Genomic DNA, 21,638 nt, shown 5'->3' with positions numbered 1-21,638 from the left:
GGAACAACGGAGCACTCTGCATTACATGATCGCCACGCTCCCACAGCGGCATAGCCCACTCCAACGCCCTGTCTGACAGGAGAGACACAATAAATCCCACATTAGCCCGCTCTGTGGGGAAACATGCGGCCAGAAGCTCAAGATGTATAGAGCAAATTTTTCTGGCAGCGGGAGGCGAGATAGAGTCGGAACAGGGGTTGCAGTGGCAAGGTTGCTGCAGCCACGCGCGCAGCCTGAACAGCAACTGCGGTTACATCCACAGCTGAGGTTGTGCACTCGAGAGCCACCAACCTACCCTTCAGCTACTGAATGTACTGCAAGGATTGCTGTTTGTCCGTCATCACTAGCCAGACCCTGGCGCTGGTGTAATGTTATGGCTAGCGGAACTCACCAAATAATTAGAAAGATAGAGTAAGGTGCGTTCGCAGCCCGGGGTCCACCATGCAGAGATGGAACCTGCTGCAAAGTAATGACAGACTATATGGCGGTACAATATGGATTCACACACGGGTTAACTTCACCCAGTATGAAGAAAGCGAACCCTGCTGCGTCACAGCACGTACCGCACAAAGAGCGCAAGCAAGGAGTCACAGAACTCTACCCCTAGACTCGGGATTAGAGTACAACTAGACCTCTTGCGCTCGACACTGCAACTGGGGTGTCAGCGTAACCAAAATAATAATTTAGATGCACGGGAGTGCGTGCGGTGCCGCTCTGGTGGACGCCACTAGCCACCCAAGCTTGGGAAAGGAAAGCGCTGTGAAAGCTCATGGCTTCGCACTGGCGGTCACAGCAATTTGAAGCTGTTTTGTGAGTCATGTGCTGATTGCTAAGTCGGGTGCTAGATAGCAATCATGCACCTTATGCGAGCAGTCATACACAAGGGATGGGATAATTAATGAATGACTTTCACACGTCAACACACACACGTTTACAAGTGTACACTAGCGCATGGCCGAGCGGCCATGCGAACCTTTTATAGCAGCAGTGCTGCAAGACCTTCCAGATGGACCAACAGGACCTGAGCATGTGACCCCCGACCTCCAATGGGAGGTCATCCCGTGAGCATGCTCAGTAAGGGAAAAGCAGGAATTAGTCCCAGAAAGACCTACTTGCTGCTGAATATTGCTGGCTACAAGGACAGAGCCTGGAAGGGTAGTAGTAACCAGTCGTCTGGTATCAGCTTGAGCTAGACACTAGGACAGACGTCTCTGCTGAGCAGACTCCACTGCAGCTGAAGAAGAATGGGAGACCACAGCAGAGATGGTTTGAGATTCCCCCTGTGCAGAGGTGGGAACTTGACACCTAACACAGACAGGGAAAAACAGGAATAAAGGCCTAAAATGCCCAAACTTGGAGCACGCAGATATATGAGGCCTGACACGGAAATACAGCACTGCCAAATATGTGGCCTGTATTTTGTTTGAGGTTTGCTAAATAGTGCTGTATATAAGTATAATAACAGACCGAAAAACACTGGAATACTAGCCTAAAATGCCCAAACATGGAGCACGCAGATATATGAGGCCTGTCACAGAAATACCACACTGCCAAATATGTGGCCTGTATTTTTTATATTTTTAAATGCAAAATAGTGCTGTACATAAGTAGAGTAACAGACAGGAAAAACACTGGAACACTATTGAACCCAGAGCAGTGTCAAAACGTTGTTGGTTGGATAGCGGATAATGCTTCCTGTCACTTTGCCACCACCACCCTGTCTTCCACACGGTCAAGTCTAAGTACTCATGAGTGTGGACCGCATATTCCTCAACCTGTTCCTCCTTCCTCCCATAATGCCAAGTGCCTGGAGACAACTGACCCCACACTTGGACATTTTGAAGAGCTATTAACTTTTCCATTTAGAGTTTCGGGCCTCTCTCCCGGTCTACTTGAAGGGGGCAAGAGGAGATTGCATGTAGCGATGCCGAAATATTTGAGCAGCCATGGTTACAAAAAAGGCGACGGTGGGAACGTGTCACAAGAGGTGGACGATGATGAGACACAATTGCCAGAAACTCAGGAGGAAGACCAGGGTGGGGAAAAGGAACAGGAGATGGTGGATGATATGGTGTCTGACCAACCTGGCAGGAGGACATGCAGAGCGAGGACAGCAGCACACAGGGGGAGGGAAATGTATCACCCCAATAGATATAAAGAAGCATTGTGGTGGTTGCGGACAGAAGGCGGGCAACCGTTCCCCATAACACCAACACTACAGAAGTTGGCAGCACAACAGTTAGGTCTAGTTGTTTTTTAAAGAGTCGGCCGATAACCCCAAAAAGGCCATTTGCACCACCTTCCATGCCCGAATCAGTAGAGGGTTGCAAAACTACCAGCCTGACCACCAACAGCATGATTAGGCACATGGCAGCAAAGCACCTGACTTTGTGGTCCAAACCCCAGGGTCCAGGAACAGTGTCTGCAGGTGACACCACTGCTTCTTCCACTGTTGTGCATGCAAGCCAATCCCCTGTCCATGGTGCATGCGAATATGAATATGTTTCCTGCCCTGCACCTGTCGTTGTACACACTCAACTACCACCATTATCAAGCACGTCCATGTCCTTGTCCAGTGCAGCGTTCACTTGTCCATACCCCATTCCTTAGAACGCATGCGGAAATATGCTGCCAACACTCCACAGGCCACACTACTAAATTCACACATTTCTTGTCTGCTTGCACTCAAAATGTTGCCTTTTAGGCTCGTGGAGAAAGAAGCTTTTCAGAACCTGATGGCGATGGCAATCCCTTGGTACTTGGTCCCCAGCAGCCACTATTTCTCCCAGTGTGCCATCCCGGCATTACACAAACACGTGTCCCACAACATTAGCCATTCCCTCAACAATTCTGTTACTGGAAAAGTCCACCTAACCACGGACATGTGGACAAATGCTTCTGGGCAGGGATGGTAAATCTCACTGAAATCACACTGGGTTAACATAGTGGAAGCTGGGACCCAGTCGGACCTTGGGATGGAACATGTCCTCCTGACAATGATAATTGGGGGCCCTACGACAATCAGGATTTCCCCCACAGTCTACAGCTCCTGCACCTCCTCCTCCTCTTCAGCCTCAATCTCTGAAATGACCACATCAGTCACAAGCTAGAAGCACTGCAGCACTGCCTCGGCCAAGTGGCGATAGGCTGCGCTGAAGTTAATATACTTAGATGACAAACCGCACAATGCTGAAGAGTTGTGAACAGCTCTTAAAGAGCAGGCAGATCTGTGGCTGACACGGCTAAGCCTACAGCCAGGATAGGTCATGTGTGATAATGGCCGGAACCTGGTGGTGGCTCTGAAGCGAGGCGAGCTCACACACATACCATGCCTGGCCCATGTGCTTAACCTAGTTGTTCAACAGTTTCTCAAAATCTACCCTGAGCTGCCAGATCTGCTTGTCAAAGTTCACCACCTGAGTGCCCATTTTAGAAAGCCAGCTACAGTTTCTGCCGCCCTTGCAGTTCTTCAGTAGCATTTGTAGCTTCCGGCTCACCGACTGTTGTTTGATGTCCCCACGAATTGGAACTCTACACTGCAGATGTTGGAAAGGATTTGTGAAAACAAGAGGACAGTTGTTGACTACCAACATTAACAAGGCCATCTGTTTTCAGCTCAGACTCCACACATAAGACCTCATGAGTGGACATGGATGTCAGACATATGTACCATCCTCCAAAACTTTGAGGACTCCACCTAGATGGTGAGTGGCGATGACACCATAATTAGCACCACCATCCCACTTCTCTGTGTTCTGAAATGCTCTCTGCTAACAATCAAAGAGGATGCATTATAGGAAGAGAAGGATGAGATGAAGCAAAGACCCATACAGGTTTACACACAGCTCAGCCTCATATCATCCCAACATGGATTGGGTGACAATAAGGAAGAGGAGGAGGAGGAAGAACAGGAGCTAAATTCATGTTCTATAGACAGTACTACCAGCACAACTGTCACACCTTCTGTTAAACTTAAATGGCCTGAGGACGTGGAGGAGGAGGAGGAGAGCATGGCCAGTTGTCCTCTTGGTGAAGACACAGAAGTCTTGCCTAGTAGCAGTCTGGCACACATGGCTGAGGCTGAGTTTATGTTGCGTCGCCTTTCCCGTGACTCTTGCGTTCTCAAAATTTTGGGTGACAGTAATTACTGGTTGTTGACACTTCTAGACCCATGCTACAAGGAGAACTTTCTATTTCTTTTTCCAGAGGCAGACAGGTGTACTAAAATGATGCAGTACCAGAGGGCCCTTGTCTTTTCTCGGACCCTCCCATCGCACTGGCCCTGAGGCATTGGGTACTTTCACAAGAAGTGCAAAGTTTTGGAAGATGCTGAGGGAGTACCTTGCTTACTGTACCAATGCCCTCTGTGATTCCTCTGTGCCTTATAATTATTGGGTATCCAAGCTGGACACATGGCATGAACTGGCTCTTACACCTTGGAGGTCCTAGCCTGCCCTGCTGCTAGAATTATAACTGAAACTGCATCCGCCCATCAATTGAAAATGCTGACAAGTTGACTCTTATAAAAATGAACAAGGGCTGGTGTCAGGACTCTGAACATTTTTTATTCCCTTTTGTGCATTACTGCCCTTTTCCAAGATGGTGTCTTTGGTCTCATGTGCACTGTGCCTTCCTGCTATAAAACTCCACCCCAGCCTTCAGTCTGTGCTAGAGTATTCTGCCTTGCATCCAGCTCCTGACCTCTGGTGACTCCCTGGCTATATACCTGCTCCTGTGAACCTGTGGGGTTTTCTTGCTACTCTGCTCTGAGTTCCTGCTGCATACACCAGTTCCAGTAATCCTCCTTCATCTGCTGCTCGTGTTTACTTCCATCTGCATTTGCTGGACAGGTAAGCTGTTGCTGCTCTGCAAGAACCTGAGACTATTACCTAGGCCTCCCTGGTTGAGCCTTTAAGATATTATTTGAACTGCCTTATAAGCATATCTATCTGTGTTTTGGACTAAGCAAGGACTTATTTGTGTCAAGTATCCTCAAGAATAATTGTGCTTCATAGACTTTCTGCATGATTGCATTTTCCTCTGAAGTTTCCTATAGACTGCTAAGCTGCATTTAATATTTACTCCAAGTGTTGGGGACTTGAGTTTCTATCTGCATCTGTTTGAATCACCGTGTGATAATATAGACTATACCACTTATAAAACTGTGTCCTGTAGTTGTCTTGTTCCACGCAAAGAGTCTCCTGAGTTATCCCCTATAATTATTACAGGATACTCTAGCCTAAAAAAAAGGAGACTGCTGGAACAATGACTGCAGAAAGCAGACTAGAGCAGGTGTTTTCCAAAATTAGATCACTGCAGAAAGATGTGGAAGGTCTGCAAAAGAAGTTTGGAAGCTTTGAACTCAATCAACAAGTGTTTGGACAGACTTTGCAGGACTTAAAAACCCGCATGGCAGCCCAGGAAAACAAACTTGCAGGCATAGAGTCCCAGTATGGACAGGCTTTTCAGGACATAAGCACTCAAATAGCTGCACAAGCGACTTTTCCCTCTGGGCAACCGCCACCAGCTAGCCCACCTAAATTTCGTGGCTTTGTGAATCAATGTATGCTATATTTTGATGTGCATGCTGACCGTTTTCCCAATGATAGATCCAAAGTGTTGTGTGTAATAATGCTGCTGACAGCACGAGCGCTCGCCTGGGCAAATCCGATGATTGAGTCTCGTGACCCATGGTTAAATAACTTGGATGATTTTTTGGCCGCTATGGCATTAATGTTTGATGATCCTAATCGCCGTGCAACCGCTGAATCTGCTTTATTGTCTTTACACCAGGCAAAACGTTCTGTTATTGAGTATGCTACTGAATTCAGGAGATTAGTGGTAGATACCAATTGGGACAGTTATGCACAATTGCCTATTTTTAAAAGGGGTCTGTCTAGTATTGTAAAAGATGAACTAGCTCGCTCTGAGTCACCACAAGAGCTAGAGACATTTATACAGCATTGTGTGCGCATTGACATTCGCCTTACTGAGCGTAGGCAGGAGAAGTTTGCTGCATATAACCGTATTTCTAACTTTTCCCTTCCTTCCAAAGAGCCCGCAGGTAAAACATCTTGGGAGGTGGAGGAGGTGCCCATGCAAATTGTTTCCATTCAAAGGCGCGAGATCAATGAGCGCCGGGAGCATCGCCTTCGTGAAAGTCTATGTTTCTACTGCGGTCAGTCTGACCACTTCTTGATCAATTGTCCTAAGTGTCCTAGACTGCCTAACAAGGTGCTAGCAGCAGTAGGGGAGTATGACAACTGTGATGATGAATCTGACATCTCTGAATGTAGCCTGCTTTTAAATGCTGTATTCCATTCACATTCTATGACTTCACCCCCCAAGGAGCTTAAGGAAAAGAACTCTCACTGTTCTCCCCCTATTAAGATCCTGTGTTCAGGACAGTGGATTTCCAGTGCAGCTATGATTCACTCTGGTGCAGGTGGCAATTTCATGGATATCGCATTTGCCAAGGAACATGGTATTGAAATTCAGCAAAGAGCCTCTCCAATTACCATGGAAACAGTGGATGGGTCACCTTTAATCTCTGGGCCTGTGGATCAGGAGACCGTACCCCTTGAAATTTTGTTGGAGCCTAATCATCAGGAGCAACTTTCTTTCTTGCTAATTTCTTCTCCTTATTTTCCTGTGATTTTAGGCATTCCTTGGTTGCGTTCTCAGAACACAATTATCAACTGGGAGACCAAGGAGATTATCTTTCCAACAAGGAGCAACTCAGCGTTAACAGTAGCTGTCCCTGAGTCCACGGCTACGGAACCACATGTACAGGTATTTTCTTTACCTCCAGCATATAAAGAGTTCTCTGACATCTGTGACAAGAAGAATGCAGATCAGCTTCCTCCGCACAGGCATTATGACTGCCCCATTGAGTTGCTTCCTGGGGCAGCTATTCCTTTTGGTGACGTATACCTTTTGGCGGCACCTGAGCTTCAAGCCTTAAAGGAGTATATTGACGAAAATTTGGCCAAAGGCTGTTGTGAACTCTGTTTCCGGGCTCCCTCCTGTGGTCATGAGTGGTACTGTGTGAGTTCTCTCTTTGGGCTCCTCCTGGTGGCTCTTTTTGTTATTTTGCAGGTTTCTGGCAGGATCAGCTGTCTCATCATCTGCTAGTTAGGTTTCCTATTTAATCCACCTGGTCCTTCATTCCTTGCCTGTTGCCGTTGTATTCAGTGCTATTCTGATTGCTCCTGTCTACATCCGTTATCAGTCTCTCCAAGAGAAGCTAAGTTCTGTTTGCTTATTTTTGCTCATCTGTGTTCAAGATGTTTCCTAGTATATGATGAGTTTTTGTCCAGCTTGCTAATATGTGATTTCCCTGCTTGCTGGTGCTCTGGGGTGCTGAGTTGCTCCCCCCACATCGTTAGTTGGTGTGGGGGTTCTCGCATTCTCTGCGTGGATATTTTTGCATAGGGTTTTTTACTGACCGCACAGATCCCTTGCTATTTTCTGCTATCTAGCGTTAGCGGGCCTCATTTGCTTAACCTGTTTCATCTCTGCGTTTGTCTTTTCCTCTTAACTCACCGTTATTATTTGTGGGGGGCATCTATATCTCTGGGGGATTTCTCTGAGGCAAGTGAGGTCTTTGCTTTCTCTTTAGGGGTAGTCAGTTTCTCAGGCCGTGAAGAGACGTCTAGGATTTCAGGAAACGTTCCACGGCTGCCTATAGTGTGTGCGGTTAGGATCAGGTTTGCGGTTAGTCCAGTTACCACATCCCCAGAGCTCGTCCTATTATTTTCTACTTAGCTGGTTAGATTTGTGATCCTAAGCCACTAGGATCATAACAGTGCAACAGGCCAAAAGTGTTAAATGCATCGCAAAAGTGGAATAAGAGAAATCCTGAGTTCAATTTTTTTTTCTGCTCTGCAGTCTGTCCGGCTTCTCTCCTCCCCTTAATCTCTGGGTGGCTTTGAGTTCTGCTGCAGACATGGATATTCAGAGTCTGACTTCTAGTGTGGATCATCTTGCTGCAAGGGTGCAAAGCATTCAGGATTTTGTTGTTCACAGTCCTATGTCTGAGCCAAAAGTACCTATTCCTGAGTTTTTTTCTGGAGATAGATCTAGGTTTCTGAATTTTAAGAATAATTGTAAATTATTTCTTTCTTTGAGACCTCGTTCCTCTGGTGATTCCGCTCAGCAAGTTAGAATTGTTATCTCTCTGTTACGCGGCGACCCTCAAGATTGGGCCTTCTCCCTGGAGCCAGGAGATCCTGCATTGCTGAATGTGGATGCGTTTTTTCTGGCACTTGGATTGCTTTATGAGGAACCTAATCTGGAGAACCAGGCAGAAAAGGCCTTGCTGGCTCTCTCTCAGGGTCAGGATGAAGCTGAGGTGTATTGTCAAAAATTTCGGAAATGGTCGGTGCTTACTCAATGGAATGAGTGTGCCCTGGCTGCAAATTTCAGAGAAGGTGTTTCTGAAGCCATTAAGAATGTTATGGTGGGGTTCCCCACGCCTGCGAGTCTGAATGAGTCAATGGCTTTGGCCATTCAGATTGATCGGCGTTTGCGGGAGCGCAAACCTGCGCACCATCTGGCGGTGTTTTCTGAACAGAAACCTGAGTCTATGCAATGTGATAGGATTCTGACCAGAATTGAATGGCAAAATCATAGACGTCAGAATGGGTTGTGCTTTTACTGTGGTGATTCAGCTCATGTTATCTCAGCATGCTCTAAGCGCACAAAAAACTTTGCTAGATCTGTCACCATTGGTACTGTACAGCCTAAATTCATTTTGTCTGTTACTTTGATTTGCTCTCTGTCATCCTACTCAGTTATGGCTTTTGTAGATTCAGGTGCCGCCCTGAATCTGATGGATTTGTCATTTGCCAAGCGCTGTGGTTTTATCCTTGAGCCATTACAGTTCCCTATTCCATTGAAGGGAATTGATGCTACACCATTGGCCAAGAATAAACCTCAATACTGGACTCAAGTGACCATTTGTATGACTCCTGCACATCAGGAGGTGATTCGCTTTCTTGTGTTATATAATTTGCATGACGTTGTCGTGTTGGGTCTGCCATGGTTGCAGGCTCATAATCCAGTCCTGGATTGGAAAGCTATGTCTGTGTTGAGTTGGGGTTGCCAGGGAATTCATGGCGATGCTCCCTTGGTATCAATTGCTTCCTCTACTCATTCTGAAGTCCCTGAGTTTTTGTCAGACTACCAGGATGTATTTGATGAGCCCAAATCCAGTGCCCTACCTCCTCATAGGGATTGTGATTGTGCTATAAATTTGATTCCTGGTAGTAAGTTCCCTAAGGGGACGACTGTTTAATTTGTATGTACCAGAGCATGCCGCTATGCGGAGCTATGTAAAGGAGTCTTTGGAGAAGGGACATATTCGCCCCTCCTCGTCCCCTCTTGGTGCGGGATTCTTTTTTGTGGCCAAGAAGGATGGTTCGTTGAGACCCTGTATAGATTATCGCTTTCTAAATAAAATCACGGTCAAATTCCAGTATCCCTTGCCATTGTTGTCTGATCTGTTTGCTCGGATTAGGGGGTCTAGTTGGTTCACCAAGATAAATCTTCGCGGTGCGTATAATCTTGTGCGTATAAAACAGGGCGATGAATGGAAAACAGCATTTAATATGCCCGAAGGCCATTTTGAGTACTTGGTGATGCCTTTTGGACTTTCTAATGCCCCTTCTGTGTTTCAGTCCTTTATGCACGATATCTTCCGAGAATATCTGGATAAATTTATGATTGTGTATCTGGATGATATTTTGGTCTTTTCAGATGATTGGGAATCCCATGTGAAGCAGGTCAGGATGGTATTTCAGGTCCTGCGTGCCAATGCCTTGTTTGTGAAGGGTTCCAAATGTCTCTTCGGAGTCCAGAAAGTTTCCTTTTTGGGCTTTATTTTTTCTCCTTCTTCTATTGAGATGGACCCAGTCAAGGTCCAGGCTATTCATGATTGGACTCAACCTACATCGGTTAAGAGTCTTCAGAAGTTCTTGGGTTTTGCTAATTTTTACCATCGCTTCATTGCTAATTTTTCTGGTGTGGTTAAACCTTTGACAGATTTGACCAAGAAGGGTTCTGATGTGACTAACTGGTCTCCTGCGGCCGTTGAGGCCTTTCAGGAGCTGAAGCGCCGGTTTTCTTCGGCTCCAGTTTTATGTCAGCCAGATGTCTCTCTTCCCTTCCAGGTCGAGGTTGATGCTTCTGAAATTGGAGCAGGGGCTGTTTTGTCACAGAGAAGCTCTGATTGCTCTGTGATGAAGCCATGTGCCTTCTTTTCAAGAAAATTTTCGCCGGCTGAACGAAATTATGATGTTGGTAATCGGGAGTTGTTGGCAATGAAGTGGGCATTTGAGGAGTGGCGACACTGGCGTGAGGGAGCTAAGCATCGTGTGGTGGTCTTGACTGATCATAAAAATTTGATTTATCTTGAGTCGGCCAAGCGGTTGAATCCTAGACAGGCTCGTTGGTCGTTGTTTTTCTCACGTTTCGATTTCGTGGTCTCGTACCTTCCTGGTTCGAAAAACGTGAAGGCTGATGCTCTTTCTAGGAGTTTTGTGCCTGACTCCCCTGGAGTTTCTGAGCCGGTTGGTATCCTCAAAGAGGGGGTAATTTTGTCTGCCATTTCCCCAGATTTGCGACGGGTGTTACAGGAATTTCAGGCGGATAGACCTGACCGTTGTCCATCAGAGAGACTGTTTGTCCCAGATAGATGGACCAGCAGAGTTATTTCCGAGGTCCATTCTTCAGTGTTGGCGGGTCATCCTGGGATTTTTGGTACCAGAGATTTGGTGGCTAGATCCTTCTGGTGGCCCTCCTTGTCGCGGGATGTGCGTTCCTTTGTGCAGTCCTGTGGGATTTGTGCTCGGGCTAAGCCTTGCTGTTCTCGTGCCAGTGGTTTGCTTTTGCCTTTGCCGGTTCCTAAGAGGCCTTGGACGCATATTTCCATGGATTTTATTTCGGATCTTCCGGTCTCTCAGAGAATGTCTGTCATCTGGGTGGTTTGTGATCGTTTTTCTAAAATGGTCCATTTGGTGCCCTTGTCTAAGTTGCCTTCTTCCTCCTATTTGGTTCCGTTATTTTTTCAGAATGTGGTTCGTCTGCACGGCATCCCTGAAAACATTGTGTCTGACAGAGGATCCCAGTTTGTGTCCAGATTTTGGCGGTCCTTTTGTGCTAAGATGGGCAGTGATTTGTCTTTTTCGTCAGCCTTCCATCCTCAGACGAATGGCCAAACCGAGCGAACTAACCAGACCTTGGAAACTTATTTGAGATGTTTTGTTTCTGCTGACCACGATGATTGGGTGGCTTTTTTGCCATTGGCCGAGTTTGCCCTTAATAATCGGGCTAGTTCGGCTACTTTGGTTTCGCCTTTTTTTTGTAATTCTGGTTTTCATCCTCGTTTTTCCTCGGGTCAGGTTGAGTCTTCTGACTGTCCTGGGGTGGATTCTGTGGTGGATAGGTTGCAGCAGATTTGGAACCATGTGGTTGACAATTTGATGTTGCCACAAGAGAAGGCTCAGCGCTTTGCTAACCGTCATCGCTGTGTGGGTCCCCGACTTCGTGTGGGGGATTTGGTGTGGTTGTCTTCTCATTATGTTCCTATGAAGGTTTCTTCTCCTAAGTTTAAACCTCGTTTTATCGGTCCTTATAAAATTTTGGAAATCCTCAACCCTGTGTCATTTCGCTTGGACCTCCCGGCATCGTTTACCATCCATAATGTGTTCCATATGTCTTTGTTGCGGAGGTATGTGGTGCCTGTGGTTCCTTCTTTTGAGCCTCCTGCTCCGGTGCTGGTTGAGGGAGAATTGGAATACGTGGTGGAGAAGATCTTGGATTCTCGTATTTCAAGACGGAGGCTTCAGTATTTGGTTAAGTGGAAGGGCTATGGTCAGGAGGATAATTTCTGGGTTGTCGCCTCTGATGTTCATGCGGCCGATTTGGTTCGTGCCTTCCATGTGGCTCACCCTGATCGCCCTGGGGGTTCTGGTGAGGGTTCGGTGACCCCTCCTCAAGGGGGAGGTACTGTTGTGAACTCTGTTTCCGGGCTCCCTCCTGTGGTCATGAGTGGTACTGTGTGAGTTCTCTCTTTGGGCTCCTCCTGGTGGCTCTTTTTGTTATTTTGCAGGTTTCTGGCAGGATCAGCTGTCTCGTCATCTGCTAGTTAGGTTTCCTATTTAATCCACCTGGTCCTTCATTCCTTGCCTGTTGCCGTTGTATTCAGTGCTATTCTGATTGCTCCTGTCTACATCCGTTCAGTCTCTCCAAGAGAAGCTAAGTTCTGTTTGCTTATTTTTGCTCATCTATGTTCAAAATGTTTCCTAGTATATGATGAGTTTTTGTCCAGCTTGCTAATATGTGATTTCCCTGCTTGCTGGTGCTCTGGGGTGCTGAGTTGCTCCCCCCACATCGTTAGTTGGTGTCGGGGTTCTCGCATTCTCTGCGTGGATATTTTTGCATAGGGTTTTTTACTGACCGCACAGATCCCTTGCTATTTTCTGCTATCTAGCGTTAGCGGGCCCCATTTGCTTAACCTGTTTCATCTCTGCATTTGTCTTTTCCTCTTAACTCACCGTTATTATTTGTGGGGGGCATCTATATCTCTGGGGGATTTCTCTGAGGCAAGTGAGGTCTTTACTTTCTCTTTAGGGGTAGTCAGTTTCTCAGGCCGTGAAGAGACGTCTAGGATTTCAGGAAACGTTCCACGGCTGCCTATAGTGTGTGCGGTTAGGATCAGGTTTGCGGTTAGTCCAGTTACCACATCCCCAGAGCTCGTCCTATTATTTTCTACTTAGCTGGTTAGATTTGTGATCCTAAGCTACTAGGATCATAACAAAAGGCTTCATACGTCCTTCTTCCTCACCAGCAGGGGCACCTATCTTTTTTGTAAAGAAGAAGGATGGGACCCTGAGACCCTGTGTTGACTATCGGGAACTCAATAAGGTAACCGTACGAAACCGTTACCCTTTGCCTCTGATTCCCGAATTACTGGAAAGAGTCCACCATGCTAAGGTGTTCTCTAAACTGGATCTTCATGGGGCTTATAATTTGGTGCATATTCGTCCAGGGGATGAGTGGAAGACAGCATTCAGATGCCGGTATGGACACTTTGAATCTCTTGTGATGCCCTTCGGGCTTTGTAACGCCCCTGCAACGTTTCAACACCTTGCTAATGACATTTTCAGAGATTTGTTGGACCAGTTTGTAGTGATCTGTTTGGGTGATATACTAATCTTTTCTGACTCTCTACAGGAACATGAAGAACATGTCAAAACTGTTTTAAGACGTCTGAAAGAGAACCATCTGTATATTAAGCCGGAGAAATGTGAGTTCCATCATTCTGAGATACAGTTCTTAGGTTATATCATCTCTCCCCAGGGGCTGAACATGGAATCTGGTAAGATTCAGGCTATCCATGACTGGCCGGTACCCAAGAATGTTAAGGAGGGCCAACGTTTTATTGGTTTTGCAAATTTCTACAGACGCTTCATTCGAAATTTTTATGATATTGTCCGTCCCATTACTTCCTTGACAAAGAAGGAAAAGCCCTTTAAGTGGTCATCACAGGCTCAAGAAGCTTTTGATCGGCTTAAGATCTGTTTCACATCAGCACCGCTGTTGATACACGCAGATCCAACGCTTTCTTTCATTGTGGAGGTGGACGCTCCTGATAATGCTTTGGGGGCTATTCTCTCCCAAAGAACTGGAGAGAAGGGTCTGCTACATCCTTGTGCTTTCTTTTCCCATAGACTAACCTCAGCAGAGAAGAATTACGACAAGGGAGACAAGGAATTGCTGGCTATTATTGTGGCTTTCAAAGAACGGGGGCATCATCTGCAAGAGCTGCACAACAGATCATAGTGCTAACTGACCATCGCAATTTAAAGTTCCTTAGATCCGCTAGATGTCTTTCTCCTCATCAGGCTTGTTGGAACTTATTTTTAAATCAAGTTAACTTTGTTATCTCGTACCGTCCAGGTTCTCGTAATGGGAAGGCTGATGCTTTATCCCGAATCCATGCTGCAGATTCCGTACCTGGAGCCCCGTCCAAGACCATTCTATCTGATGCCAATTTCATCGGAGTTATCCACGATCAGGACTTGTGGAAGGAGTGCAGGGAGGCCTATGACGGTGATGTATTTCTGGCCAACCCACCTGTGGATATTAATCTTGTCTTTAAGGGTGGCATGTGGTTCAAAGATCGATGTATCTACGTCCCTGAGGTCGTCCGTCTGCAGATCCTCAAGTTGGTACATGACTCCAAGTTGGGTGGTCACAGGGGGGTACAGAAGACACAAGAGTTCCTGAGCCGATACTTCTTGTGGCCAACTTGCCTGAGGAATACCAAGCACTATGTTCTCTCTTGCGAGGTATGTGCTTGTTACAAGACTCCTCATGTGGCACCTACGGGTCTTCTACAACCATTACCTGTTCCGTCCCGCCCTTGGGGGTCTATATCAAAGGACTTTATTGTGGAGCTGCCTACATCGGGGGGCATGAATACAATCATGGTGGTAGTTGATCGCCTGACTAAAGCTGCTCATTTTGTTCCGTGCACCAGACTCCCCTCAGCTAAAGATACAGTGAACTTGTTTATACAGAATGTCTTTTGGTTCCATGGGGTTTCGGATGAGATCATCTCTGACCGTGGAGTGCAGTTCACTTCAAGATTCTGGAAGGGGTTTTGCTCTGCACTCAATATTAATGTCTGTCTCTCTTCCATTTACCATCCCCAGACAAATGGTCAGACTGAGCGTACCAACCAGACACTGGAACAATATCTAAGATGCTATGTCAGCCATCTCCAGGATGATTGGTTGGAGTTGCTGCCGTTAGCCGAATTTTCATATAACAATTCTCAGAGCGCCTCCACTAAATTTACACCTTTCTTTGCCAATCTGGGTTATCATCCGTGTATCTTACCTAGGTCTCCAATGAATTCTCCGGGTCCGGCAGTGGAGGAAAGGCTGACTGTGATGAGGCAAAATCTGGAGGTTCTGAAGGAATCTCTGACCACAGCTCAAGAACATTATAAGAGATCGGCTGATAGATTCCGTAAACCTGCACCCATGTTCAAGGTAGGAGATTCCGTGTGGTTAGCAACTAAGAATCTGAAGTTAAACGTTCCTTCACAAAAACTTAGACAGAAATTCATTGGCCCTTTCAAGATCAACGGTATTGTGAGCTCTGTGGCCTGCCGGCTGAAGCTGCCTAGGACTATGAAGGTACACCCAGTTTTTCATGTATCTTTACTAAAGCCTGTATCTCCTAATACCTTCCAGGGATGTGTTGTGCCACCTCCACAGCCTGTGGTGATTGATGGGCAAGAACAATTTGTGGTGGAGGAAATTGTTGATTCCAGGATTCGCAGGAATCGGCTTCAATATCTGATAAGATGGCAGGGATATCCACCTTAGGAAGACTCTTGGGAACCTGTGGAAAACATCAATGCCCAACAGAAGATTTCTCATTTTCATCAGAGATTCCCTGAGAAACCAGGTCCAGGATCGTGCTAAGGCCGCTTTTAAAAAGGGAGTATTGTCAGGACTCTGAACATTTTTTATTACCTTTTGTGCATTACTGCCCTTTTCCAAGATGGTATCTTTGGTCTCATGTGCACTGTGTCTTCCTGCTATAAAACTCCACCCCAGCCTTCAGTCTGTGCTAGAGTATTCTGCCTTGCATCCAGCTCCTGACCTCTGGTGACTCCCTGGCTATATACCTGCTCCTGTGAACCTGTGGGGTTATCCTGCTACTCTGCTCTGGGTTCCTGCTGCATACACCAGTTCCAGTAATCCTCCTTCATCTGCTGCTCGTGTTTACTTCCATCTGCATTTGCTGGACATGTAAGCTGTTGCTGCTCTGCAAGAACCTGAGACTATTACCTAGGCCTCCCTGGTTGAGCTAGGATATTACTTGAACTACCTTATGAGCATATCTATCTGTGTTTTGGACTAAGCAAGGACTTATTCATGTCAAGTATCCTCAAGAATAATTGTGCTTCATAGACTTTCTGCATGATTGCATTTCCTCTGAAGTTTCCTATAGACTGCTAAGCTGCATTTAATATTTACTCCAAGTGTTGTGGACTTGAGTTTCTCTCTGCACCTGTTTGAATCACCGTGTGATAATATAGACTTTACCACTTATAAAACTGTGTCCTGTAGTTGTCTTGTTCCACGCAAAGAGTCTCCTGAGTTATCCCCTATAATTATTACAGCTGGATTGGGCCAGACTTCTCTACACCACCGAATGATAGCAGAAAAACATAAACTCAAATCCATTGTCTTTTTTGGGTAGTCTATTCCCATGCACTTCTTCACACCCACACATGGGTATACACTTCCTGATTTGGCCTATTTGCTGTTGTCATCCTCCTCCCTTTTCTCATCCTCATCATCCACCACCACTAGGTCACCAGGGTGACCGTGGTCTGTTTTGCAACACCCATGTTATTGTTTTTAAGGGTATTTATGATGCCAAATTTTTTGACAGTATTTTGCTGTATACCCTCCAGGGGAAAATGTTTGTCAGCCCATACACTTACTGCATGGGCATTACAAGTATAGGAGACCTGCTCCTTTGTAATGGGAAGAGATTTGTAGTTGGCCCTCCTCCATACCTCTTCAAAGGGGTATTGGGGCGAGTCCAAATTTGCTGCAGGCATTGCATTCACTGCATAGTCAAACAGTATGGGAGACCCACTTCCTAATAATGTGAACTTTGTTGGTTAATCAGCCTCGACAATGCAATTCTCCACTGCCAGTTCTTCATCCTCAACACTGCAATTCTCCACTGCTCGTTCTTCCGGCTCCACACTTAAATGCTCCACTGCCGGGTGTTCAGCTGCAACACTGCAATGCTACAATGCAAAATCTTCGGGCTCAAAACTGACATTCTCCACTGCCAGGTCTTCATCCTCAACACTGCAATTCTCCAATACATGTTCTTCATGCTAAACACTGAAATGCTACACTGCCGGGTGTTTAGCCTCAACACTACAATTCTTCACTGCTGGTTCTTCAGGCTGAACACTGAAATGCTCCACTGCTGGGTGTTCAGTCTCAACACTGCAATTCTCCACTGCCGGGTCTTCATCCTCAACACTGCAATTCTCCAATACATGTTCTTCATGCTAAACACTGAAATGCTACACTGCCGGGTGTTTAGCCTCAACACTAGTGTTGAGCGATACCTTCCGATATCGGAAAGTATCGGTATCGGAAAGTATCGGCCGATACCGTCAAAATATCGGATCCAATCCGATACCGATACCCGATCCCAATGCAAGTCAATGGGACGAAAATATCGGAATTAAAATAAACCCTTTATAAACTTGTAGGTTCATTCTACATGAAGGAAAACAACTAAGAATAATGTAGGATGTATTGGGGGACGTGGCGGAGATATTAAAGGCACAGAGGTTTAGCCCAATGTAATAGAATAGCAGGGTTTTGTTTTTTTTATGACGTTCGGCGTTAGAAAGAATTTGACTATGTTAATTTTTTTTTTTTTTATGTCAGATATTGATGTTTCACTACTTCCACGCCCTTCACCTTCTTTTTTACTTCTCCCACGCTTTCTTCTTCATTATCCTCATCATCAGCTTCTTTGACATCAACTTCTTCACCTTATTCATCTTCTTCTTCATCTTCTACCTATTATTTTTTGGGTTACATTGTTCATATTCTTTTTATTTTACTATTATCTTCATCATATTCTACTTCTTCATCATATTCTTATTTGTGACAGGCATTCCCGTAGTTGTTATCTATAAAAGTTTGAAGATTACACCTTCCGTTCTGCCTGTCACAAAACAGTTACATTTGTCCGCGTTCAGTTTGGCCTGCAGCATCAGGCTTTATCCAGGGGCACCACGAGGAGGAACGGACTCACCCCCATACACTGCTTAGTCTTCTTCTGCTTATAATTTAGATAATATTTTTTGCTCTGATATTTTGTGTTATGCTTAATGTTCTTCTGCTATTTGTTCTGCAGCCTCTTGTTCTTCTGCTTCTCGGTCTTCCAGGTCGTCGTCGTCTCCAGGGTCGTCGTCGTCTCCGGGGTCGTCGTCTCCGGGGTCGTCGTCATCGGGGTGGTCTTCAGGGTCGTCGTCTCCGGGGTCGTCGTCATCGGGGTGGTCTTCAGGGTCATCGTCTCCAGGGTCGTCGTCATCACGGTGGTTGTCGTCTCTGGTGTCGTTGTCATCTTAGGGGTGGTCTTCCGGGTCATCGTGTTTAGTCTCTTGAACTTGGAAATGTAGCAGAAGGTACAAGAAGGCTGAGAAAATGCCGAGAACCAGCTGATGGAACTGGAACTCGGATGGCTACCCGAAGGTCCAAGAGCCAATGGAACTACCGAGGACCAGCTGACGTTACTGGAACCCGGTTACTAAGCAGGAGGTACCCGTGCCTGAAAGCACTACCAAGGACCACCTGACGTTGGTGGAACTCGGATACCCAGAGGGAGGCACCTAAGCCAAAGGCTCTGCCCAGAACCAGCTGACGGTACTGGAACCAGGATGGGGAGCAGAAGGTACAAGAGCAAAAGACACTGCCGAGAACCAGCTGACGGTGCTGGAACCCGGATGGGTAGCCGAAGGTCCAAGAGCCAATGGAACTACCGAGGACCAGCTGACGTTACTGGAACCCGGTTACTAAGCAGGAGGTACCCGTGCCTGAAAGCACTACCAAGGACCACCTGACGTTGGTGGAACTCGGATACCCAGAGGGGGGCACCTAAGCCAAAGGCTCTGCCCGGAACCAGCTTACGGTACTGGAACCAGGATGGGGAGCAGAAGGTACAAGAGCAAGTGTCTGCGTGGCTTTTGCAGGACACGATGCCGGCTGCACAGCAGGGGAACAGCTGGCGGTGCTGAACCCCACTGACACATTGGCTGGTGTTTTTCTCTGTGCAGCTAGCAGTACCGGGCCCCAACTGGCGGTGTTAGAGCCCGGGGTCAGCAGGAGGAGGAGATGGAGCAGAGTGTAGGCCGAAGCCTGCACTGGCGGCAGCTTTTGGGTCTGTTGTGCCTGCGTGGCAGTTGCAGGACACGTTGCCGGCTGCACAGCAGGGGAACAGCTGGCGGTGCTGAACCCCACTGACACATTGGCGAGGTGTTTTTCTCTGTGCAGCTAGCAGTACCGGGCCCCAACTGGCGGTGTTGGAGCCCGGGCTCTGCAGGGGGAGCAGAGTGTAGGCCGAAGCCTAATTGAACCAATTTCAAAGGTAACCTTTAACCCCTCCTCAGGGGTTACAAAGTAGAAGAGACACAGCTTATGCAGCAGTAGTGCTGCACAAGTCAAAGGTTGCTCTTTTAATTTCGCTCCTTGCACACGCTGAATGAAACACGTCTAACATTTAGCCCTTTATACAGTCAAACTGTGTTGGAGGCGCGAGTTCCCTTTGTAATGAGACGCAGCACAGATGTCAAGAATCCCACCTTGGTGCTGGGTGCAGCCTCCTGAGCGTTGTTATTTGCTGTACAGGAGTCTGCGCTGTCGTGTTGTCCCCTGGCCTAGCGCTGTTAGCGCTGCCCATCTTCTGACATCATTTAATGTCGGCCGGTGCGGTTCGCGATGACCATGAATCCCAGCCCCGCAGTGTCTTAACATTGTTAAAACACTGTGGGGCTGGGATTCAGGGCCTGGCGCAGCACATATGTTCGCCTCTCACACTCGGGTCCTTACACCCGCTTCAGACTGTGCGGCGTCATCTGATCCCTTATCGCATGCCACGGCCATGAAGCCGCACAGTCCGAAGAAGGCGGAAGGAGAGGAGGGACAGGCGAACTGATGCACTGATCATGCCCATCAATCACACCCTCGCAGTCCCAATAAATAAGACACCGAGGGGCGTTGTGTGGGTCAGGGCGGCCGCAGAGGCGCAGCCAGCCAAACAATGATGCCAGAAGACGGGCAGCGCTACCAAGGGGGTTGCAGCGTGTCATTACAAAGGAAAGTCACACCACCGGGACGGTTAAATGGTCACACAGAGGACACATTTCAGACGTGTTTTCAGTTCCACATGTGCGAGGAGAATACGTTTATGAGCCACCTTGCACACATGCAGCATTACCGCTGTACAAGGTGGCTGGATAACGTAAAAACGCCTGGGGGAGGGGGGACAGGTTCCCTTCAATTTCAGTTCTGGTGTCTGCGTGGCTTTTGCAGGACACGATGCCGGCTGCACAGCAGGGGAACAGCTGGCGGTGCTGAACCCCACTGACACATTGGCGAGGTGTTTTTCTCTGTGCAGCTAGCAGTACCGGGCCCCAACTGGCGGTGTTGGAGCCCGGGCTCTGCAGGGGGAGCAGAGTGTAGGCCGAAGCCTAATTGAACCAATTTCAAAGGTAACCTTAAACCCCCCCTCAGGGGTTACAAAGTAGAAGAGCCACAGCTTATGCAGCAGTAGTGCTGCACAAGTCAAAGGTTGCTCTTTTAATTTCGCTCCTTGCACACGCTGAATGAAACACGTCTAACATTTAGCCCTTTATACAGTCAAACTGTGTTGGAGGCGCGAGTTCCCTTTGTAATGAGACGCAGCACAGATGTCAAGAATCCCACCTTGGTGCTGGGTGCAGCCTCCTGAGCGTTGTTATTTGCTGTACAGGAGTCTGCGCTGTCGTGTTGTCCCCTGGCCTAGCGCTGTTAGCGCTGCCCATCTTCTGACATCATTTAATGTCGGCCGGTGTGGTTCGCGATGACCATGAATCCCAGCCCCGCAGTGTCTTAACATTGTTAAAACACTGCGGGGCTGGGATTCAGGGCCTGGCGCAGCACATATGTTCGCCTCTCACACTCGGGTCCTTACACCCGCTTCAGACTGTGCGGCGTCATCTGATCCCTTATCGCATGCCACGGCCATGAAGCCGCACAGTCCGAAGAAGGCGGAAGGAGAGGAGGGACAGGCGAACTGATGCACTGATCATGCCCATCAATCACACCCTCGCAGTCCCAATAAATAAGACACCGAGGGGCGTTGTGTGGGTCAGGGCGGCCGCAGAGGCGCAGCCAGCCAAACAATGATGCCAGAAGACGGGCAGCGCTACCAAGGGGGTTGCAGCGTGTCATTACAAAGGAAAGTCACACCACCGGGACGGTTAAATGGTCACACAGAGGACACATTTCAGACGTGTTTTCAGTTCCACATGTGCGAGGAGAATACGTTTATGAGCCACCTTGCACACATGCAGCATTACCGCTGTACAAGGTGGCTGGATAACGTAAAAACGCCTGGGGGAGGGGGGACAGGTTCCCTTCAATTTCAGTTCTGGTGTCTGCGTGGCTTTTGCAGGACACGATGCCGGCTGCACAGCAGGGGAACAGCTGGCGGTGCTGAACCCCACTGACACATTGGCTGGTGTTTTTCTCTGTGCAGCTAGCAGTACCGGGCCCCAACTGGCGGTGTTAGAGCCCGGGGTCAGCAGGAGGAGCAGGGGGAGCGGAGTGTAGGCCGAAGCCTGCACTGGAGCAAGTTGAAACCTTTAACCCCCCCCCCAGGCGTTTGTAGCTGGAAGAGCCATCGTGTACAGCACTAATGCTGGAAAAGGTCAACTTAGCTCTTTTAATTATGGTCCTTGCAGATGCTGAACCTAACACTTATGAAATGTGTCCCCTCACAGCGTTCAACCGTCCGGTAGGTGGAACTTTCCT

The sequence above is a fragment of the Ranitomeya variabilis genome, chromosome 1 (genome assembly GCF_051348905.1).
Source record: "Ranitomeya variabilis isolate aRanVar5 chromosome 1, aRanVar5.hap1, whole genome shotgun sequence".
NCBI classification, from domain to species: domain Eukaryota; kingdom Metazoa; phylum Chordata; class Amphibia; order Anura; family Dendrobatidae; genus Ranitomeya; species Ranitomeya variabilis.
The sequence above is the reverse complement of the archived record's forward strand: the minus strand, read 5'-3'. Positions refer to the sequence as shown.